A 23876-nucleotide genomic window follows, 5' to 3' on the forward strand; every position below is an offset into this window, starting at 1 on the left:
TCTAAGAATCTTCCATCATATACTACTAAATGGTTGCATGAACTACACACCCAGATAACCTCAAAAGATTGGTCTAAAATCTTAATCAACATGGGCAGCCATACTTCTTCCATAACACAACTTGAAACTAACCTAAACCTTTTGTATCGTTGGTATTATACCCCAACCAGATTGGCATTTGAAACACACAAACCCTACATGTTGGAGAAATTGTGGCAAAATGGGAGACTTTCAACACATACGGTGGACTTCCCCTGGCATTACCAAATATTGACAAGAAATAAAAGAAGCTACTGACCAAATTATTGGTACACAAATACCCTTTGACCCATCTGTGTTGTTGCTAAATAACCTTTCTAAAATAAAATGCAAATTAAGGTATAGATTGTTACTTCTCTTGCTCAATTGTGCTAGAAGACTGATCCCTCGGAATTGGAAATCAACCAAAATTCCATATTTATTGGACTGGAAGGCTTTGGTCACACACACTTTGGCATTAGAGAAATATCAATATGCAAATACTAAGCGCATGGAGGACTTCCTTGATATGAACATCCTTTGGGAAGAATATTGTAATTTTCATACATGAGGTGTGTCCCCGATTCCCTACCTAGGAAAATATACTTAGCCAAACTAACCTTGAGTTTCTAATATTTACACACGGATCCTTGACCTAAGTCATGTATGTACTGTGCAACTAGTATAACATTTTAAGGTAATGTCCGAGATGTGAGATATGTGATATACAATATTCATATTGTTGTATGCGTTTACTTTTATCACCAATTTTGCTTTGTTCTCTTGGTTTTCTTAGTTGAAAGCTTAACCTAGGTAGGCTCATATGATAATTTCTAAGCCCTTGAAGGCCGCCTCTTATCACATGCTTTTTTTTATTTGCTTTTCACAACAGGGTAGAGACCATATAGATAACATTGTGATCACGCCCGTGGATTGTGGCAGACACTGCACTAATTGGCTAAAATGAAAGTCAATAGATAATAAATAAAATGTAATGTGATCAGGGGGCTGTCAGAAGATGCTTAGATACAAGTTAATCAGAGGTAAAAAAGTATATTAATCCAACAGTGTTGGTTATGCAAAACTTGGGGAATGGGTAATAAAGGGATTATCTATCTTTTAAAACAAGAAATAATCTATAATATATATATTATAAAAAGGATTATACACAGAAACCCTAAACTTAAAGGGACAGGATAGCACATACCATTTTAACGTTCTAATTTATTTATATTATCAAATTTGCTTCATTCTCTTGTTAACAACATTGCACTACTGGTAGCTAGCTGAACACATCTAGTTAGCTAATCACAAGAGACAAATGTGTTAAGGCACAAATCAACAGCTAGTTCGCCCTAGTGCAAGAAAATGTGCGTATTTATTTTCAACAAGGGATTCCAAGAGAACCAAGCACATTTGAAAATAGAAGTGAATTTAAAAGTATCTTATAATTACATGCTGTATCTGAATTGCGCATGTTTAATCTTGACTTTCCTATCCCTTTAAACAGTAAAATGGTCACTGAGAATTCCCAATTCCTTCCATTTTTGCTGTAAAGTGGAATTCTGATTTGTGTTATAATCAAACACTACTTTTATACCCAGTTCAAATCACATGACCCACCCCAGGGGGTTGTTGGACACTACCAAGCTTACAATGTATCACACTGATCTGGTGTGCCTGTTGGAAATGAGATATTTGCACTAGTGAAACAGACAAGCACCCCTGGAACCCACAGTTTGTCTGATACATAAAAAGTTCATTCATAATAGTTTTCAAGACATTATAACCCAGTTAAACTGGATGGCATCTTCCATGTAGCACCTTGCCCCTGCTCCTTTGTAGGCATATTTCATCTTCTTGAATAACTCCTATTCCCAGCACTTAAAATATGTGATTATTAATAGTTCTGTTTTCTGCAATGTTATATTCATATTTAAGGTTATGTTCAGAGGCTGGAGTCGCTCCTCACACCTTAAAGGGACAGTCAACACCAGAATTTTTGTTGTTTAAAAAGATGGATAATCCATTTATTACCCATTCCCCTGTTTTGCATAACCAACAGTGTTATAATAATACACGTTTTACCTCTGTAATTACCTTGTATCTATGAGTATGCCTCTGCAAACTGCCCCTTTATTTCAGTTTTTTTGACAGACTTGCATTTTAGCCAATCAGTGCGGACCCCTAGGTAACTTCACATGCCTGAGCTCAGTGTTATCTATATGACACACATGAACTAACGCCCATTTGCAATTTTAAGCAACATTCTAATTTACTCATATTATCAAATGTTCTTCATTCTCTTGGTATCTTTATTTAAAAAGCAAGAATGTAAGTTTAGATGCCGGACCATTTTTGGGGAACAACCTGGGTTGTTCTTGCTGATTGGTAAATAAATTCACCAACCAATAAAAAAGTGCTGTCCAGGGTCCTAAACCAAAAATTGGCTGGCTCCTTAGCTTAGATGCCTTCTTTTTCAAATAAAGATAGCAAGAGAACAAAGAAAAATGAATAATAGGAGTAAATTAGAAAGTTGCTTAAAATTGCATGCTCTATCTGAGTCACAAAAGAAAAAAATTGGGTTCAGTGTCTCTTTAATGTATACCTAATTTAACATCCAGAAACTTGTTAAAGGGACAGTCTACACCAGAATTGTTTTAAAAGATAGATAATCCCTTGTTTATCCATTCCCTAGTTTTGCATAACCAACACAGTTATATTTATATATTTTTTACCTCTGTGATTATCTTGTATCTAAGCCTCTGCAGACTGCCCCTTTATTTGTTCTTTTTACAGACTTGCAGTTTAGCCAATCAGTGATGGCTCCCAGGTAACTTCACGTGCACAAACACAGTGTTATCTATATGAAAAACATGAACTAACACCCTCTAGTGGTGAAAAACCTGTTAAAATGCATTCTTAAGAGGCGGCCTTCAAGGTCTAAGAAATTAGCATATGAACCTCCTAGGTTTAGCTTTCAACTAAGAATACCAAGAGAACAAAGAAAAATTGGTGATAAAAGTAAATTGGAAAATTGTTTAAAATTACATGCCCTATCTGAATCATGAAAGTTTTTTTTGGACTAGACTGTCCCTTTAAGGCTAAAATATCTTACAACGTTTTTTGGCTATCCTTGTCTATTTCTCTGTAGTCAAATATTTAGTGGTCTTCCTGGTTTGTTATGCAAATTATGGCATAGGCTAAAAACATTATCTACAATCTCTCTCAGGGCCTGATGATCAAGATCTTGCTGGCATGGAGAGAAATCACACAAAATCTTTGGGATTTTTTTTTTTTTTACCTTGCATTGTAATGTAAGAGTCTCTGTTTCACATAAAGAACACTACATAGCAATATAAACATGTCTCAAGTTAAAATTTGTGTTGACATTTTCGATTATCTCGTCTGGGTAGCAAGGTTTTAAATATCAAGCCCTCAGAATTTTGATTTATGCTTTCTGTTTTACTTCAGTAACTGTTCATCATCATGATGCTTGGTCTTTTCAGCCCTAGAGAGACTGTGCAATGTTTATTTTAAAATAAGTCAAAATGGTGTTAGGAATGGAGGTATTGTCTTGTGTTCTTTTGTGAGTTTTTAATTTTTTTCTTCATCAGGATAGAGCAGCAGAGAACTGCTTAGTTATTTTTCTTTATAAGGGTAGTTTATAGAAAATACTTTTATGAGCCACAACTACTGCCTAGATGCCACTATGGGCATCACAAAGGCACAAGATTTGCTATCCAAAACTTTCGGACCTTTTCTATGATCAGAAGGAATGACAAAAAAATTATATTGCTGGCTTTCTCTATTGAGCCCAAGTCTTTTTTGCCTGCAAATATTAAATAGAGTTTGGTGTTAATATATTTTATGTTTTCTCCTAAAAGCAGCAAAACTGTTTATGTTCCACCAAACTGTCTCACTTGTGGCAGTTCAAAGTCCAGTGCCTCCTTGTGACCAGCCCTCTGCAGCTCAATTTCCAATACATTTTTCCCTGTTCATTAACTGCTTTTCTTTTAACCATCAGAGTTTGGTGGCTCATAAACAGTTCAGCTGCTTTTAGTAGCAAATATAAAATATATGAACACTGATCTCAGCTTTATGGGCTTTTGCCCAGAGTGAATATTAACCTGTGTCTGTATGTTTTTAATTTGTGGTTTTAATAAGCTGTATTGTAAAATAAAATGCTAATTTCTCCTACATTGGTGTATCCGGTCCACGGCTTCATCCTTACTTGTGGGATATTCTCAATCCCCACAGGAAGTGGCAAAGAGAGCACACAGCAAAGCTGTCCATATAGCTCCCCTCAGGCTCCGCCCCCCCCCCAGTCATTCTCTTTGCCGCTCTAACTAGTAGCATCTCCCCGGGGGTGGTAAAGAGTATGTGGTGTTAGTTGTAGTTTTTTATTTCTTCTATCAAGAGTTTGTTATTTTAAAATAGTGCCGGCTTGTACTATTTACTCTGTAGCAGAAAGTGAAGAAGATTTCTTCTAAGAGGACTATGATTTTAGCACCAGTAACTAAAATCCATTGCTGTTCCCACGCAGGACTGTTGAAACCAGATAACATCAGTTGGGGGGAACAGTTTGCAGGCTTAACTGCTTCAGGTATGATCAGTCATTGTTCTAACAAGACCCAGTAATGCTAGAAGACTGTCAGACATTCCCTCTGGGATAGGTAAGCCATTGTTATTAGATTCAGCAATAAAAGGATGGCTTATTTTAAGGGCTTATGCTGGTTGACACTATTGTGGGCTAATCAATTGCTTTTTAGCAAGTTTTCAACTTAAATAGGTGTTTTTTTTTATCAACTTAAAACACTTTTGGGGATTAATTTGCGCCTGGCACTTAGTTGGACACCTAATCTAGTCAGAAAGGCCCCTCCACTCTGGTATGCAGAGGAAGGAAGCCTCATTTTCGCGCCTCAATTGTGCACTTGTTTTGACTAACCAGTTCATGCAGCTTCACGTGGGGAGTCCGGAGGCATCATGAAGGGCTCCAGGGAGGCTTATATTCTTACCAAAATAACCCTAAGGAAGGTAAAAGCCACAGGGCAAGCTGTGGCAGAGTACTGTAGTGTGGTAACCGGTTAACTGCTATTAGCTCCAGTTTGGGCATTAAGGGGTTAATTGGTCTGAAAATTTGTGTGCAACCTTTTGAAAGCATTATGACACTGTGGTGAAAATTTCATAAAAATCGGATGTGTTTTTGATGGTTTTTTGATGTTTCAGTAATAAAGTGTGCACTTTTATTATTTAAAGAGACAGTAACGTTTTTGTCAAAAATAAATTTTATTGCATTGAAGTTACTTTTAAGTCTGTTAAACATGTCTGAACCTTCAGATAGCCTATGTTCTCTATGTTCAAAGGCCAAGGTGGTTCCCCCATTAAATTTATCCTCCCCTTCTGTGTCAACACCAGCTATGCCCGCGCAAGCGATGCCCAGTACATCTAACGCACCAATTGCGATTACTATGCAACAGTTAGCGGCAGTAATGGATAATTCTCTCTCAGCATTTTTATCCAATCTGCCAGCTTTTCCTAGGAAGCGTGATTGCTCAGTTTTAAACACAGAAAATGAGCAAGCTGACGCAGAGGATAATTTATCTGTAGTGCCCTCACATCAATCTGACTTGGCGGTGAGGGAGGGCCTGTCTGAGGGAGAAATTTCTGACACAGGGAAAGTTTCTCAGCAGGCAGAGCCTTATGCCATAGCATTTAAATTTAAGCTAGAACACCTCCGCGCCCTACTTAAGGAGGTCCTAGCTACACTTGATGATTGTGATCCTTTGGTGATCCCTGAAAAATTGTGTAAAATGGACAAATTCTTAGAGGTCACAGTACACACTGATGCATTTCCGATACCTAAGAGGGTGGCGGATATCGTGACTAAGGAGTGGGAGAAGCCAGGTGTACCCTTTGTTCCCCCTCCTATATTTAAGAAAATGTTCCCAATTGTTGACCCTAGGAGGGACGCATGGCAGACGGTCCCTAAGGTAGAGGGGGCAGTTTCAACGCTAGCTAAGCGCACGACTATACCAATAGAAGACAGTTGCGCTTTCAAAGATCCTATGGATAAAAAATTAGAAGGTTTACTTAAGAAAATCTTTGTTCAACAGGGTTTTCTTCTTCAACCAATTTCTTGCATTATTCCTGTAACCACTGCAGCGGCTTTTTGGTTTGAGGAACTAGAAAACTCGCTCCAAAAGGAGACTTCTTATGATGAAGTCATGGACAGAATTCACGCCCTGAAGTTGGATAATTCTTTCATTTCAGACGCCGCTTTCCAGTTAGCTAAATTAGCGGCGAAAAATTCTGGTTTTGCAATTGTGGCGCGCAGAGCGCTTTGGTTAAAGTCTTGGTCGGCGGATGTGTCGTCCAAAACAAAATGACTTAATATTCCTTTCAAGGGTAAGACCCTATTTGGGCCAGAGTTGAAGGAAATTATTTCAGATATCACTGGGGGAAAGGGCCATGCCCTTCCACAGGATAGACCTTTCAAGGCTAAAAATAAGTCTAATTTTTGTTCCTTTCGCAATTTCAGGAACGGACCTGCTTCTACCTCTACAGCCACTAGGCAAGAGGGTAACGCATCCCAGCCCAAACCAGCATGGAAGCCATTGCAAGGCTGGAACAAGGGCAAACAGGCCAAGAAGCCTGCTGCTGCTACCAAGACAGCATGAAGGGGTAGCCCCCAATCTGGGACCGGATCTAGTAGGGGGCAGACTTTCTCTCTTTGCTCAGGCTTGGTCAAGAGATGTTCCGGACCCCTGGGCACTAGAAATTGTTTCTATGGGGTATCTTCTAGAGTTCAAGGACTTTCCTCCAAGGGAAAGGTTCCACATGTCTCGCTTATCTTTAGACCAGATAAAGAGACAGGCATTCTTATGTTGCGTAGAAGACCTATTAAAGATGGGAGTGATACACTCAGTTCCAACAGCGGAACAATGACTGGGTTTTTACTCAAACCTGTTTGTAGTTCCCAAAAAAGAAGGAACTTTCAGGCCAATTGTGGACTTAAAGATTCTAAACAAATTCCTCAGAGTTCCATCATTCAAAATGGAAACCATTCGTACAATTTTACCAACAATCCAGGAGGGTCAATACATGACTACCGTGGACTTAAAGGATGCGTACCTGCATATTCCTATTCACAAAGATCACCATCAGTTCCTGAGGTTCGCCTTTCTGGACAAACATTACCAGTTCGTGGCTCTTCCGTTCGGTTTAGCCACTGCTCCCAGAATTTTCACAAAGGTGTTAGGGTCCCTTCTAGCGGTGCTAAGGCCGAGGGGCATTGCAGTAGCACCTTACCTAGATGACATTCTAATACAAGCATCGTCCCTTCCCAAAGCAAGGGCTCATACAGACATTGTTTTAGCCTTTCTCAGATCTCACGGGTGGAAGGTGAACATAGAAAAAAGTTCCCTGTCCCTGTCCACAAGGGTTCCCTTTCTGGGAACAATAATAGACTCCGTAGAAATGAAGATCTTTCTGACAGAGGTCAGGAAGTTAAAGCTTCTGAACGCTTGTCGAGTTCTTCAATCCATTCCTCAGCCCTCCATAGCTCAGTGCATGGAGGTAATAGGACTAATGGTTGCGGCAATGGACGTGGTTCCTTTTGCTCGAATTCATTTAAGACCATTGCAACTGTGCATGCTCAAACAGTGGAATGGGGATTATGCAGACTTGTCTCCCCAGATTCAAATGGACCAGAAAACCAGAGACTCACTCCTCTGGTGGCTGTCTCTAGATCACCTGTCTCAGGGAATGAGTTTCCACAGACCGGAGGGGATCATCGTCACGACCGACGCCAGTCTTTTGGGCTGGGGCGCGGTCTGGGAGTCCCTGAAGGCTCAGGGTCTATGGTCTCGGGAAGAATCTCTTCTCCCGATAAACATATTGGAATTGAGAGCGATATTCAATGCGCTCCAGGCATGGCCTCAACTAGCGGAGGCCAGATTCATCAGATTTCAGTCGGACAACATGACGACTGTAGCGTACATCAATCATCAGGGGGGAACGAAGAGTTCCCTGGCGATGAGAGAGGTATCCAAGATCATCAAATGGGCAGAGGATCGCTCCTGCCATCTATCAGCAATTCACATCCCAGGAGTGGACAACTGGGAAGCGGATTATCTGAGTCGTCAGACTTTCCATCCGGGGGAGTGGGAACTTCACCCGGAGGTTTTTGCCCAGTTAACTCAACTATGGGGCATTCCGGATCTGGATCTGATGGCGTCACGTCAGAACTCAAAAGTTCCATGTTACGGGTCCAGGGATCCCAAGGCGACACTGGTAGATGCCTTAGCAGCGCCTTGGTCATTCAATCTAGCTTATGTCTTTCCACCGTTTCCTCTTCTCCCACGGCTAGTAGCCAGGATCAAACAGGTGAAGGCTTCGGTAATTCTTATAGCTCCTGCGTGGCCACGCAGGACCTGGTATGCAGACCTGGTGAATATGTCATCGGTTCCACCATGGAAGCTACCTTTGAGGCAGGACCTTCTAATTCAAGGTCCATTCGTACATCCAAACCTAGTCTCTCTGCAACTGACTGCTTGGAGATTGAACGCTTGATTCTAGCTAAGCGTGGGTTTTCGGATTCAGTTATAGATACCCTGATTCAGGCTAGAAAGCCTGTCACTAGGAAGATTTACCATAAGATATGGCGGAAATATCTTTGTTGGTGCGAATCCAAGGGTTACTCATGGAGTAAGATTAGGATTCCAAGGATTTTAGCTTTTCTCCAAGAAGGATTGGAGAAAGGTTTGTCAGCTAGTTCCTTAAAAGGACAGATATCAGCTCTGTCTGTTTTGTTACACAAACGTCTGGCAGCAATGCCAGATGTTCAGGAGTTTGTGCAGGCTTTAGTCAGAATCAAGCCTGTCTACAGACCTGTGGCTCCTCCATGGAGTCTAAATCTAGTTCTTTCAGTTCTTCAGGGGGTTCCGTTTGAACCTCTACATTCCATAGATATTAAGTTACTATCTTGGAAAGTTTTGTTTTTGGTTGCTATCTCTTCCGCTAGAAGAGTTTCTGAATTGTCTGCTTTGCAGTGTAATTCACCCTATCTGGTGTTTCATACAGATAAGGTCGTTTTAAGTACCAAACCTGGTTTTCTTCCAAAAGTGGTTTCCAATAAGAATATTAACCAGGAAATAGTTGTTCCTTCTCTGTGTCCTAACCCAGCTTCTAACAAGGAACTTCTGGTACACAATCTCGATGTGGTTCGTGCTTTGAAGTTTTACCTAAAAGCAACTAAAGATTTCAGACAAACTTCGTCCTTGTTTGTCGTCTATTCTGGTAAGATGAGAGGTCAAAAGGCGACTGCGACCTCTGTCTTTCTGGCTGAAAAGCATCATCCGGTTGGCTTATGAGACTGCTGGAAGGCAGCCTCCTGAATGAATTACAGCTCACTCTACTAGAGCTGTGGCTTCCACTTGGGCTTTCAAGAATGAGGCTTCTGTTGAACAGATCTGTAAGGCAGCGACTTGGTCTTCACTGCATACATTTGCCAAATTTTACAAATTTGATACTTTTGCTTCTTCGCAGGCTATTTTTGGGAGAAAGGTTTTGCAAGCAGTGGTGCCTTCCGTTTAGGTTACCTGACTTGTTCCCTCCCTTCATCCGTGTCCTAAAGCTTTGGTATTGGTTCCCACAAGTAAGGATGAAGCCGTGGACCGGATACACCAATGTAGGAGAAAACAGAATTTATGTTTACCTGATAAATTTCTTTCTCCTACGGTGTATCCGGTCCACGGCCCACCCTGGCATTTTAGTCAGGTTTAAATTTATTTTTATAACTACAGTTACCACTGCACCCTATGGTTCTCCTTTTTTTCCTAACCGTCGGTCGAATGACTGGGGGGGCGGAGCCTGAGGGGAGCTATATGGACAGCTTTGCTGTGTGCTCTCTTTGCCACTTCCTGTAGGGATTGAGAATATCCCACAAGTAAGGATGAAGCCGTGGACCGGATACACCGTAGGAGAAAGAAATTTATCAGGTAAACATAAATTCTGTTTTTAGAAAAGATGCTGAATATCCATATAGTCTTTTAAAATGCTCTTTTAACCAGAGCTGTTTAAAGGGACAGTAAAGTCAAAATAAACATTCATGATTCAGATAGAGCATGTCATTTCAACTTTCCAGTTTACTTTTATTATCTAATTGACTTTGTTCTCTTGGAGTCCTTGGTTGAAGAGTCAACCTAGGTAGGCTGATAGGAGCTTAGGAGGGTGCAGGTCTCTAACAGTCTATGGCAGCACCATTTGCTACATTGTATGATATTGCAGTAAACATAGTAACATAGTAGATGAGGTTGAAAAAAGACAGACATCCATCGAGTTCAACCTATACAAATATTAATATACTTACAATAACAGTTCCTGTTGAGCTTAAATTAATACCATTAAAAATGTGACCCATTTAAAACACGCAATCATATCCCTGAATTCTGTTTCTAGACAGAAATGTATCTTAACCATTTTTTTATTTATTTAATGTATTGGTATTTACTACCTTCTTAGGTAATGAGTTCCACAATTGAATTTCTCTTACAGTGAAAAACCGTTTACCTTGCTGGAGATTAAATCTTCTTTCCTCCAGCCCTAAATTGTAACCTCTTGTCACAAAATGTTACTTGCAATAAACAGAGCTTCTGCCATCTCTGTATATAAGCTTTGAATATATTTATATAAAGTAATCGTGTCACCTCTCAAGCGACTTTTTTTTCTAGTGAAAACAGACCCATTTTGGTTAACTTCTCATAGCTTAAATTCTCCATTCTCCTTATTAACTTTGTAGCCCTTCTCTGAACTTTTTCCGAGTCTGCAATGTCTTTTTTTGAGATTGGTCCTCCAGAACTGCACTCAATACTCAAGGTGAGGTCTTACCAGGGATTTATATAGTGACAGAATTATGCTTTCCTCCCTTGCATCAATGCCTCTTTTAATACATGCTAGTATCTTATTAGCCTTAGAAGCCACTGTGTTGCATTGTGCACCAATCTTTAGCTTGTTATCTATTACTACTCCCAAATCCCTTTCCTCCCTTTGTTTGGCTAAGTCTAGTCCTATTTAAATAATTGGTTGCATGCTTATTTTTACTTCCAAAATGTAGAACCTTGCATTTCCCGATATTAAATCTAATTTTCCCTTTACCTGCCCATTCTTCTAATTTTTGAAGATCCCCTTGTAAAGCAATTTCATCCTGCACTGACCTAATGACCTTACACAACTTTGTATCATATGCAAAAAAAGAGATGTTGCTATTTACTTATTGTTCCCAGTCATTAATAAAAATATTAAAAAGAAAGAGCCCAGTACTGATCCCTGGGGGACTTCACTAATTACCTTTGTCAAATCTGAGTATGATCCTTTACTACTACTCGTTGCTCCCTGTCTTTTACCCAGTTATTTATCCATGAGCTAACATTTTCAGCTATTTTCAGTTCCTTAATTTTGTGCATTAATCTTTCATGTGGCACTGTATCAATTGCCTTTGCAAAGTCCAAGTATATCACATCAACTGATTCCCTTATATTTACTTACTTCCTTGTATAATCTAATTAGATTAGTTTTACATGATCTAATTTCTAATTAACCATGCTGATTTGAATTTATAATCTTGTTTTACACAAATATACTCATCAGTATAATCCCTTCAAATATCTTACCCACTATTGATGTCAGACTAACTGGTCTATAGCTTCCTTGATCAGCCCTACTTCCCTTTTTAAAAAGTGGCACTGCAGCTTTATGCCAGTACTGGGGTACTATGTCTGAGTCTTGAAAAAATAAGAGTAGAGGTTTGTCTATAACAGTGTTAAGTTCCTGTAAAACCCATGGGTGTATTCCATCTGAGCCTGGAGTTTATATTTACCTTAATATTATACATTTTTTTTCCCTAATATCCTCTAGATATAACCCAGTTAATGGTATGGGCTTGTATGTTCTAGGTTGTTTCAGTGTATCTCCCATTGGTTTTTCTCTTGTGTATACTGAAGAAAATAACTGGTTTAGTACCCTTTCCCTGTCACTGTTATTCATGCTACCCTTCACACAGTTTAAAGGGCCAGTTAACCTAGCAAATAATCTTAAATAATTCTGCACATAGTGCAGAATTATATAACATTAGCTTAGAGCCAAGTTTCTAAAGCAAATTGTTAGATAGATATTTAGCAAAGAAAACAGAATGCCGCTCCTGGTTCTACTGAGTGGGTCTGTTTTCTTCTGCTATGCTCATCGCGGGCACGCTGTCTAGTCACAGTGCGCAGATTGCGCTATTAAAATCAATGTAGCTCGATCCCGCTCTGGTCTTGTAGCAGGAGCAAGCTACATTGAGTTTAATAACTCGATCACGCTGGCTGTGATTAGACAGCGTGCCGAGATGTGCTTAGGAGAAGAAAACAGACCCACTCAGTAGAGCCAGGAGCGGCGTTCTGTTTTCTTTGCTACATATCTAACAATTTGCTTTAGAAACCTGGTGCTAAGCTAATGTTATATAATTCTGCGCTATGTGCAGAATTATATAACATTATTTGCTAGGTTTACTAACCCTTTAATGTACCTTCATTAGATTTTTTGCCATTTATATACTTAAAACACCTTTTAGGGTTTGACTTTCATTTTCAATTTTGGCTAATTTGACTGTTTTTTTGTTTTTACATGCTTTGTTACATTGCTAATATATTTGGTATGCTGACCCTGTATTATTTTCTCTGAATAATTTAAATGCCATACATTATTTCCTAATTTCTCTTAACAAATTTTTATTTAGCCACATTGGCTTGGATTTATTTCTTTTACTTTTATAACCATGTGTTATGTGTTGATATGTAAGTTTATTTAGCAAAGTTTTAAATGTTATCCATTTATCCTCTATTTTTATTAGTGAATATTTTTTTTAACAATTTACTTAAATCATTGAATTTTACTTTCTTAAAATTAAAAGTCTTAGTTGAATCCTTTATAACGCTGCTTATGTTATGATCGCTTTTATCTAAATATTATTTGACTTCTATGTTTGATATCATATCTGTATTGTTTGATAGCACTAAATCCAATATAGCTTTATTCATAATTGGCTCCTCTATTAACTGTGACATGAAGTTATCCCTGAGAACGTTTACAAATGTATCTCCCTTAGCTGTATTACTAGTTTCATTGGCCCAGTTTATGTTGGGGTAGTTCAAATCTCCCATAATTACAACACTGGTATTATTAGCAGCCTTTCCTATTTGCATTAGTAGTTGTTTCCTCCATGTCACTAATGTTGGGGGGCTTGTAGCATGTTCCTAGTAATATTTTTTTAGGCTTTTTTTCCCCACTCTTTATTTCAACCCACAGGGTCTCTACATTATCACCTGTATCATCATTAATATCTTCCCTTATTATATGTTTAAGGTCAGGATTAATATACATGCAAATTTATTCACCCCTTTTATTACTCCTGTTACTCCTAAAGTATAACTGCTCAGCCATGTGAGTCATCCCACCAGAACTTTATTTTATCTGGAAAAGATAAGTTATTGTATAATAACAGTTAACCTGTTGAATGGAGAGAAGGAATTGTGGCCAAGGTCTTCCTTTGTCAGAGTCCATCAAGGATCAACATACCAAATACCAAGCACCTAATCAAATATTTGTTCCTGGAAAAGGTGCTCTACATTTCACGTTAGATAATTAATAGGGGCAGTATGCTCAAGCAACCATCTGATATTTGCTTTCATTTTATTCAAACTACCTGAAGGAAACCTCTTTCAGATGGTCTAGATTATCTCTCTTCCCCCATTGGGAGGTTGATTTCTGATACTGTATTTTGTTTGCGTAGCTTTTCTTTAATCGGTACTGCTTTATTACAATATGTAATATAGATGGTGGCTTAAACGGGTAAAAGCAGCTATTTCAAATGAGAAAAAAGGCAAATGAGTTATTTGTAAACAATTTAATACACTCTAGCAGGTGAAATAGATCATTGGGAACACAGAAAGGGGAAAACATTTACAGTATAATGTCACCTTAATAATGTGTATTTGTAAAAATGTAGTTCTAAATACTGTTATATACATTAATACTAAATAATTTACTGTCATTTTTAACTAAAAGTTTTTTATAATCGAATTGTATTTCTTTCATAAAGGTGGTGAGAGTCCAGGATCAATTACTCCTGGGAATTACTCTCCTCTACCCCTAAGAGACAAAAATTACCATACCCCAAACGCTCTATAAAACCCCTGCCACCTCACAGTTACCTTTGTCTTGTCTTTGCCTCCGCTGGAGGAAGGTGAAGAATGAAGATGTGCATATGATTCTTTAATAAGAGGGGTTTTCAGTCTGTTGAGGTCCGGTTTCCTCTTAGAGTACAGTGTTTGTCAGAGGGATGTATATGGGGTAGGGATATACATTTTAATCTTTTGTGAGGACCCAAATGTGGAAATAAGAAGCAACTCGCGCCCGTCGGATATTTTCGTAGCTGGATTAATTCCTGTAAAGATCCCCACACTAAGATCTCTGCAAATCCAGATCTTAGAGTGGGGATCTTTTACAAGAATTAATCCGGCTACAAATATATCCGAAAGGCCTGATTCGATGCTTACTTCCGCATTCGGATCATCATGGAAGATCTGAATGTGCATCCCTATTATGGGGTATGGTTAGTGGATCTTTCTCTTGTTAAGTGTATCCAGTCCACGGATCATCCATTACTTGTGGGATATTCTCCTTCCCAACAGGAAGTTGCAAGAGGATCACCCACAGCAGAGCTGCTATATAGCTCCTCCCCTAACTGCCATATCCAGTCATTCTCTTGCAAGTCTCAACAAAGATGGACGTAGTAAGAGGAGAGTGGTGTATTATAGTTAGTTTCTTAACTTCAATCAAAAGTTTGTTATTTTTAAATGGTACCGGAGTGTACTGTTTTATCAAAGGCAGCATTAGAAGAAGAATCTGCCTGTGATTTCTATGATCTTAGCAGAAGTAACTAAGATCCATTGCCGTTCTCACATATTCTGAGGAGTGAGGTAACTTCAGAGAGGGAATGGCGTGCAGGTTTTCCTGCAATAAGGTATGTGCAGTAAACATATTTCTAGGGATGGAACTTGCTAGAAAAATGCTGCTGATACCGGATTAATGTAAGTTAAGCCTAAATGCAGTGATTTAATAGCGACTGGTATCAGGCTTATTAACAGAGATACATACTCTTATAAAAGTGTAATATAAAACGTTTGCTGGCATGTTTAATCGTTTTTATATATGCTTTGGTGATAAAACTTATTGGGGCCTAGTTTTTTCCACATGGCTGGCTTTATTTTTGCCTAGAAACAGAGGCTTTCCACTGTTATAGTATAAAAGTTACAGTTGGTGCACTTAAAATTACAAACTGTGACATTCAGCTTCCCTCAGCAGTCCCCTGCAATGCTATAGGACATCTCTGATGGGCTCAAAAGGCTTCAAAAGTAGGAGCTGTGGCAGTTGTTATGACTGTTTAAAAAACATATTTTTCATTTTGTTAATCTGTTTTTTGTATTAAGGGGTTAATCATCCATTTGCAAGTGGGTGCAATGCTCTGCTAACTTGTTACATACACTGTAAAAACTTTGTTAGTGTAACTGCCTTTTTTCACTGTTATTTCAAATTTTGCCAAAATTTGTTTCTCTTAAAGGCACAGTAACGTTTTTTATATTGCTTGTTAACTTTGTTTAAAGTGTTTTCCAAGCTTGCTAGTCTCATTGCTAGTCTGTACAAACATGTCTGACACAGAGGAAACTACTTGTTCATTATGTTTAAAAGCCATTGTGGAGCCCCATAGGAGAATGTGTACTAAATGTAAAAATCAATCTTTATCTATAAAAGAATTGTCACCAGAGGGGTCTGTCGAGGGGGAAGTTAGGCCAACTAACTCTCCCCACGTGTCGGACCCTTCGCCTCCCGCTCGAGGGACGCACGCTAATATGGCGCCAAGTACATCAGGGATGCCCATAGCGATTACTTTGCAGGACATGGCTGCAATCATGAATAATACCCTGTCACAGGTATTAGCCAGATTGCCTGAATTGAGAGGCAAGCGTGATAGCTCTGGGGTTAGACGAGATACAGAGCGCGTAGATGCTGTAAGAGCCATGTCTGATACTGCGTCACAATATGCAGAACCTGAGGACGGAGAGCTTCAGTCTGTGGGTGACGTCTGTGAATCGGGGAGACCTGATTCAGAGATTTCTAATTTTAAATTTAAGCTTGAGAACCTCCGTGTGTTACTTGGGGAGGTATTAGCTGCTCTGAATGACTGTGACACAATTGCAGTGCCAGAGAAATTGTGTAGGCTGGATAAATACTATGCAGTGCCGGTGAGTACTGATGTTTTTCCAATACCTAAAAGGCTTACAGAAATTATTAGTAAGGAGTGGGATAGACCCGGTGTGCCCTTTTCCCCACCTCCTATATTTAGAAAAATGTTTCCAATAGATGCCACTACACAGGACTTATGGCAGACAGTCCCTAAGGTGGAGGGAGCAGTTTCTACTTTAGCAAAGCGTACCACTATCCCGGTTGAGGACAGTTGTGCTTTTTCAGATCCAATGGATAAAAAAATTAGAGGGTTACCTTAAGAAAATGTTTATTCAACAAGGTTTTTATTTTACAGCCCCTTGCATGCATTGCGCCTGTCACTGCTGCGGCGGCATTCTGGTTTGAGGCCCTGGAAGAGGCCATCCATACAGCTCCATTGACTGAAATTATTGACAAGCTTAGAACACTTAAGCTAGCTAACTCATTTGTTTCTGATGCCATTGTTCATTTGACTAAACTAACGGCTAAGAATTCCGGATTCGCCATCCAGGCGCGTAGGGCGCTATGGTTTAATTCCTGGTCAGCTGATGTGACTTCAAAGTCTAAATTACTTAACATTCCTTTCAAGGGGCAGACCTTATTCGGGCCTGGTTTGAAAGAAATTATTGCTGACATTACTGGAGGTAAGGGTCATACCCTTCCTCAGGACAGGGCCAAATCAAGGGCCAAACAGTCTAATTTTCGTGCCTTTCGAAATTTCAAGGCAGGTGCAGGATCAGCTCCCTCTACTTCAAAACAAGAGGGAACTTTTCCTCAATCTAAGCAGGCCTGGAAACCTACCCAGTCCTGGAACAAGGGCAAGCAGGCCGAAAGCCTGCTGCTGCCTCCAAGACAGCATGAAGGAGCGGCCCCCTATCCAACAACGGATCTAGTAGGGGGCAGACTCTCTCTCTTTACCCAGGCGTGGGCAAGAGATGTTCAGGATCCCTGGGCGTTGGAGATCATATCTCAGGGATATCTTCTGGACTTCAAAGCTTCTCCCCCACAAGGGAGATTTCACCTTTCAAGATTATCTGCAAACCAGATAAAGAAAGAGGCATTCCTAAGCTGCGTGCAAGACCTCCTTGTAATGGGAGTGATCCATCCAGTTCCGCGGACGGAACAAGGACAGGGGTTTTATTCAAATCTGTTTGTGGTTCCCAAAAAAGAGGGAACCTTCAGACCAATTTTGGATCTAAAGATCCTAAACAAATTCCTCAGAGTTCCATCATTCAAGATGGAAACTATTCGAACCATTTTACCCATGATCCAAGAGGGTCAGTACATGACCACAGTGGACTTAAAGGATGCCTACCTTCACATTCCGATCCACAAGAATCATCATCGGTTCCTGAGGTTTGCCTTTCTAGACAGGCATTACCAGTTTGTAGCTCTTCCATTCGGGTTGGCTACAGCCCCAAGAATTTTTACAAAGGTTCTGGGCTCACTTCTGGCGGTTCTAAGACCGCGAGGCATAGCGGTGGCTCCTTACCTAGACGACATCCTGATACAGGCGTCAAGCTTTCAAATTGCCAAGTCTCATACAGAGATAGTTCTGGCATTTCTGAGGTCGCATGGGTGGAAAGTGAACGAAGAAAAGAGTTCTCTATCTCCTCTCACAAGGGTTTCCTTCCTAGGGACTCTGATAGATTCTATAGAAATGAAAATTTACCTGACAGAGTCCAGGTTATCAAAACTTCTAAATGCTTGCCGTGTTCTTCACTCCATTCCGCGCCCCAGGGTGGCTCAGTGCATGGAAGTAATCGGCTTAATGGTAGCGGCGATGGACATAGTGCCATTTGCGTGCCTGCATCTCAGACCGCTGCAATTATGCATGCTCAGTCAGTGGAATGGGGATTACACAGATTTGTCCCCTCTACTAAATCTGGATCAGGAAACCAGAGATACTCTTCTCTGGTGGTTATCTCGGGTCCATCTGTCCAAAGGTATGACCTTTCGCAGGCCATATTGGACCATTGTAACAACAGACGCCAGCCTTCTAGGTTGGGGTGCAGTCTGGAACTCCCTGAAGGCTCAGGGTTCATGGACTCAGGAGGAGAAACTCCTCCCAATAAATATTCTGGAGTTAAGAGCAATATTCAATGCTCTTCTAGCTTGGCCTCAGTTAGCAACACTGAGGTTCATCAGATTTCAGTCGGACAACATCACGACTGTGGCTTACATCATCCATCAAGGGGGGACCAGGAGTTCCCTAGCGATGTCAGAAGTCTCCAAGATAATTCGCTGGGCAGAGACTCACTCTTGCCACCTATCAGCGATTCATATCCCAGGGGTAGAGAACTGGGAGGCGGATTTTCTAAGTCGTCAGACTTTTCATCCGGGGAAGTGGGAACTCCATCCGGAGGTGTTTGCTCAATTGGTTCTCCGTTGGGGCAAATCAGAACTGGATCTCATGGCGTCTCGCCAGAACGCCAAGCTTCCTTGTTACGGATCCAGGTCCAGGGACCCAGAAGCGGCACTGATAGATGCTCTAGCAGCGCCTTGGTTCTTCAACCTGGCCTATGTGTTTCCACCGTTTCCTCTGCTCCCTCGTCTGATTGCCAAAATCAAACAGGAGTGAGCATCGGTGATATTGATAGCGCCTGCTTGGCCACGCAGGACCTGGTATGCAGACCTAGTGGACATGTCATCCTTTCCACCATGGACTCTGCCTCTGAGACAAGACCTTCTAATACAAGGTCCTTTCAATCATCCGAATCTACTTTCTCTGAGACTGACTGCATGGATATTGAACGCTTGATCCTATCAAAGCGTGGCTTCTCCGAGTCAGTAATTGATACCTTAATACAGGCACGAAAGCCTGTCACCAGCAAAATGTACCACAAGATTTGGCGTAAATATCTTCATTGGTGTGAATCCAAGAATTACTCATGGAGTAGGGTTAGGATTCCTAGGATATTGTCCTTCCTCCAAGAGGGTTTGGACAAAGGACTAGCAGCTAGTTCTTTAAAGGGACAGATTTCTGCTCTGTCTATTCTTTTACACAAGCGTCTGGCAGAAGTTCCAGACGTTCAGGCATTTTGTCAGGCTTCAGTTAGAATTAAGCCTGTGTTTAAACCTGTTGCTCCCCCATGGAGATTAAACTTGGTTCTTAAAGTTCTTCAAGGGGTTCCGTTTGAACCCCTTCATTCTATTGATATCAAACTTCTATCATGGAAAGTTCTTTTTCTGATGGCTATTTCCTCGGCTCGAAGAGTCTCGGAGTAATTTGCCTTACATTGTGATTCTCCTTATCTGATATTTCATTCAGATAAAGTAGTTCTGCGTACAAAACCTGGGTTTTTACCTAAGGTGGTTTCAATCAAGAGATGATTGTTCCATCATTATGCCCTAATCCTTCTTCAAAGAAGGAACGTCTTTTGCATAATCTAGACGTAGTCCGTGCATTGAAGTTTTACTTGCAGGCTACTAAAGATTTTCGCCAAACATCTCACCTGTTTGTTATTTACTCTGGACAGAGGAGAGGTCAAAAGGCCTCGGCAACCTCTCTTTCTTTTTGGCTTCGGAGTATAATCCGTTTAGCATATGAGACTGCTGGACAGCAGCCCCCTGAAAGAATTACAGCTCATTCTACTAGAGCTGTGGCTTCCACCTGGGCCTTTAAAAATGAGGCCTCTGTTGAACAGATTTGCAAGGCTGCGACTTGGTCTTCGCTTCATACCTTTTCAAAATTTTACAAATTTGATACTTTTGCTTCTTCGGAGGCTGTTTTTGGGAGAAAGGTTCTACAGGCAGTGGTTCCTTCCGTTTAAGTTCCTGCCTTGTCCCTCCCATCATCCGTGTACTTAAGCTTTGGTATTGGTATCCCATAAGTAATGGATGATCCGTGGACTGGATACACTTAACAAGAGAAAACATAATTTATGCTTACCTGATAAATTTATTTCTCTTGTAGTGTATCCAGTCCACGGCCCGCCCTGTCCTTTTAAGGCAGGTCTAAATTTTAATTAAACTTCAGTCACCACTGCACCCTATGGTTTCTCCTTTCTCGGCTTGTTTCGGTCGAATGACTGGATATGGCAGTTAGGGGAGGAGCTATATAGCAGCTCTGCTGTGGGTGATCCTCTTGCAACTTCCTGTTGGGAAGGAGAATATCCCACAAGTAATGGATGATCCGTGGACTGGATACACTACAAGAGAAATAAATTTATCAGGTAAGCATAAATTATGTTTTTTTCACCTCATGGGACAATTTGTCACAGACCTTCCATAAATGGGCGCAGGGACTAGTCTTTTGCCTCCTTCTATGGATCTACAATATACTCATATTCCATAACCTCTGCTGATATGGTTTAGTTCTCCTTTTGCTTTCTACTGGTTTACTGGTAGATGAGTGTCTGTTGGTTTCATATTTGTATCTATATGACACTATAGCCTTATGTGGGCAACTATAGTTATATATTTATTTATATATACAGCCTTGGGAGAGAATATATTTTCCCTTTTTATTAGATTTTTTTGATCCGCGTCAGATTTTTTGGCGTGCTTAGTTTGAATTTTTTACCGCGCTTAAGGATAATGCTCATAAGCCCTCGGGATTGCACACGTATTCCTTTTCAGCTGAGCGTTATACAGGCTTTGGATGTGGAGTTTACTTGTCCCCTACGTTATTTTTTGTTTGTCTTAGCATGCTTTGAGTTTGTACGTTTTTTTATTTAGCTTCTTTAGTAGGGGTTACATTTTCCTCGAGATTTTTTAAGGGGATATACTTTATGCTATTGTTGTTCAATGCTATAATGAAGCTTTCAGATTCTGTCTCTAAATCTACCTTAGAAGCTGAGTCTCCTGAACACCTTCCTACCTATATTAAGTGTCTTTATTGTAAAACTACTAATGTTTCTCCTCCAGCTTATTTAATTGTGTATGTGCATTCAACCACCCTAATGCTGCTTCTATGGGTATTACTGCTCCTTCTGTTTTTTCTTTACAGGGGAACTCTATAGAATTTGCTCCGGGTGGGAAAAATCTCCTCAAATCTGCAGTTTCTGAAGTTTTGGCAGCTCACCTGCCTTTAAGTAAGTGTAAATGGTCAGTTCAGAATTTACCTTCTATAAGTGCTATATCTCCTGACGCCAGGAATACTGTTGTTTCTTCAAAGTTTTCTCTGATGAGGAATCCTCCTCTGATGTTGAGCCTGATACATCCTCTTTATTTAAAGTTGAACATATCTGTTCTCTTTTAAAATCTGTGTTTTACTTATTTTAGGGGTTAAAGACTCTAAGGGGCCTATTTAAGAACGTGCGAGTGGACATGATCCGATATTGCGGATCATGTCCGCTGCACATCAATAAATGCTGACAGCATACGCTCTCAGCATTTATCATTGCACCAGCAGTTCTTGTGAACTGCTGGTGCAAAACCACCCCCTGCAGATTCACGATTTCCCGCTAGTGATGTCTGTCCGCCGCCTCAGAACAGGCGGACAGGTTATGGAGCAGCGGTCTGAAGGCTCGCCAGAAACATGGGGCATCAAGCTCCATACGGAGCTTGATAAATAGGCCCCTAAGAGTTTAGAGGATAATCCTTCTAATTGTTTAGATTCAGTTTTTAGAACTGTTGCTAAAAAACACTAGGTTGCTCCTATTCCAGATGCTGTCTCTGAGATAGTTTCTAGGGAATGGTCGAAGCCAGGTAATTCTTATAATCCTTCTGCAAGGTTTAAGAAGTTATATCCTTTACCTGCCTCCAATGTTGAACTGTGGGAAACTGTCCTTAAGGTAGATGGGGCAATTTCCATTTTAGCTAAGTGTACTGCTATTCCTTTGGAACACAGCACAAGGCAGGGTTCTAACTACCTATCTAAAGGGTCCATAAACTAAGTGCTTTCTTAGAAGGGCCTTTCTGCAAGCAGGGTATTTGTTTAGGCCTGCTCTCTCTATTGCTGATGTAGCTGATACTGCTTCTTACTGGTTAACTAGTGTTTCATAACAGTGTCCTAATGATTCTGCCAGTGAAGATCTTTTGGGTTTACGCAAGAGTGCTAATTCCTTTATTTGTGATGCTGTATATGATATTATTAAAATGAATGTCAAAAGCATGTCATGGCTTAATTCCTGGTTTGCTGACATGGTGTCTAAATCCTGATTTAAGACAAAATGCCCAAGAGTAAACCTAAAGCTTCCAATTGTTTTTTTTGTTTTTTTTTCATCAGAACAAGCTACAGAAAGGGGGAAGTTGCCAATAAATGTTCTAGAACTGTGCTATTTTCAGGCCTCTGTTGAAAAGGGACATCAGACAATGTCACAGTAGCAGCTTATATCAATCATTAGCTGGGAAATCAGTTTCCTAAGTCATGAAGGAAGTGTTTCAAATTTTCTCATAGGTAGAAGTCAATTCCTGTCTAGTCTCTGCAGTTCATATTCCAGACGTGAATAACTGGGAAGCAGATTTTCTCAGTCGTCAGTCTCTGCATCCAGGGGAATGGTCTATTCACCAGGATGTATTCAATTAGATTGTGGATCTTTAGGGTCTCACAGAGATAGATCTGATGGCTTCTTCAGGTACTTTGTGAGGTCCAGGGACCCTCAGGCAGATTTTGTGGGTTCTCTAGTAGCTCTTTGGTCATTTCAGCTTGCTTATCTGCTTCCTCCCCTGGTACTTCTTACCAGAGTTATTTTTTAGATAAAACTAGAGATATCATCAGTAATCCTGATTGCTCCAGCTTGGCCTAGCAGGATTTGGTATGCAGATCTGGTTCAGATGTCCAGTTTCCCTCCTTGGCCGCTTCCTCTGCGTCCAGACCTTCTGTCTCAAGGTCCGTTTTTCTTTATGGTTCTCAAATCTTTAAGCTTGATGGCATGGAGATTGAATGGTTAGTGCTTAAGCATAGAGGTTTCTTAAATTCTGTGATTGAAACTTTAATTCACGCTCTAACCCTGTGACTAGAAGGATTTATCATGTTCTGGAAGGCTTTTATTGCTTGGTGTATAGATCATGGCTTTTCCTGGCATTTGTTTAGAATTCCTAGAATTTTGCAGTTTTTACAAGATGTTTTGGATAAGGGCCTATCTGCCACCTTTTTGAAAGTGGAGATTTCTGCTCTTTATGTTTTGTTTCATAGGAAGATTGCTAACCTTCCTGACATTCATGGTTTTGTTCAGGCTTTAGCATGAATTAAGCCTGTGATCAAGCCAATTTCTCTTCCCTGGGGTCTTAACTTTGTGTTTAAATGTTTTGCCGGCACCTCCTTTTGAGCCTATGCATGAAGGGAATATTAAGCTTCATTCTTGGAAGGTTTTATAACTTTTGACCATCTCTTTTGCTAGAAGAGTTTCTTAATGTTCTGCTCTTTCTTTTGACCCTCTTTATCTTATCTTTAATCAAGATAATGAAGTGTTAAGGATTGAGTTTGATTTGTTACCTAAAGTTGTGTCTTCAGACATTATTAGCCTGGAAATTGTCCCTTTTTTGTGTGCTAATCCCAAGAATGCTTCAGAGAAATCTTTGCATAATTTGGATGTTGTAAGAACGTTGAAGTATTATGAAAATATACTTTTTGATATTTTTCTAACTCTTTA

At 40.2% G+C, this 23876-nt stretch overlaps 1 protein-coding gene across 1 annotated transcript in view; it reads left to right on the forward strand.

The window, feature by feature from the left end:
* TAOK3 (TAO kinase 3) overlaps nucleotides 1-23876 on the forward strand; it is a gene marked incomplete in the record, with an annotated part of 945289 nt that overhangs the window by 817531 nt on the left and 103882 nt on the right.

Source organism: Bombina bombina, chromosome 2, assembly GCF_027579735.1.
Source record: "Bombina bombina isolate aBomBom1 chromosome 2, aBomBom1.pri, whole genome shotgun sequence".
Lineage (NCBI taxonomy): Eukaryota > Metazoa > Chordata > Amphibia > Anura > Bombinatoridae > Bombina > Bombina bombina.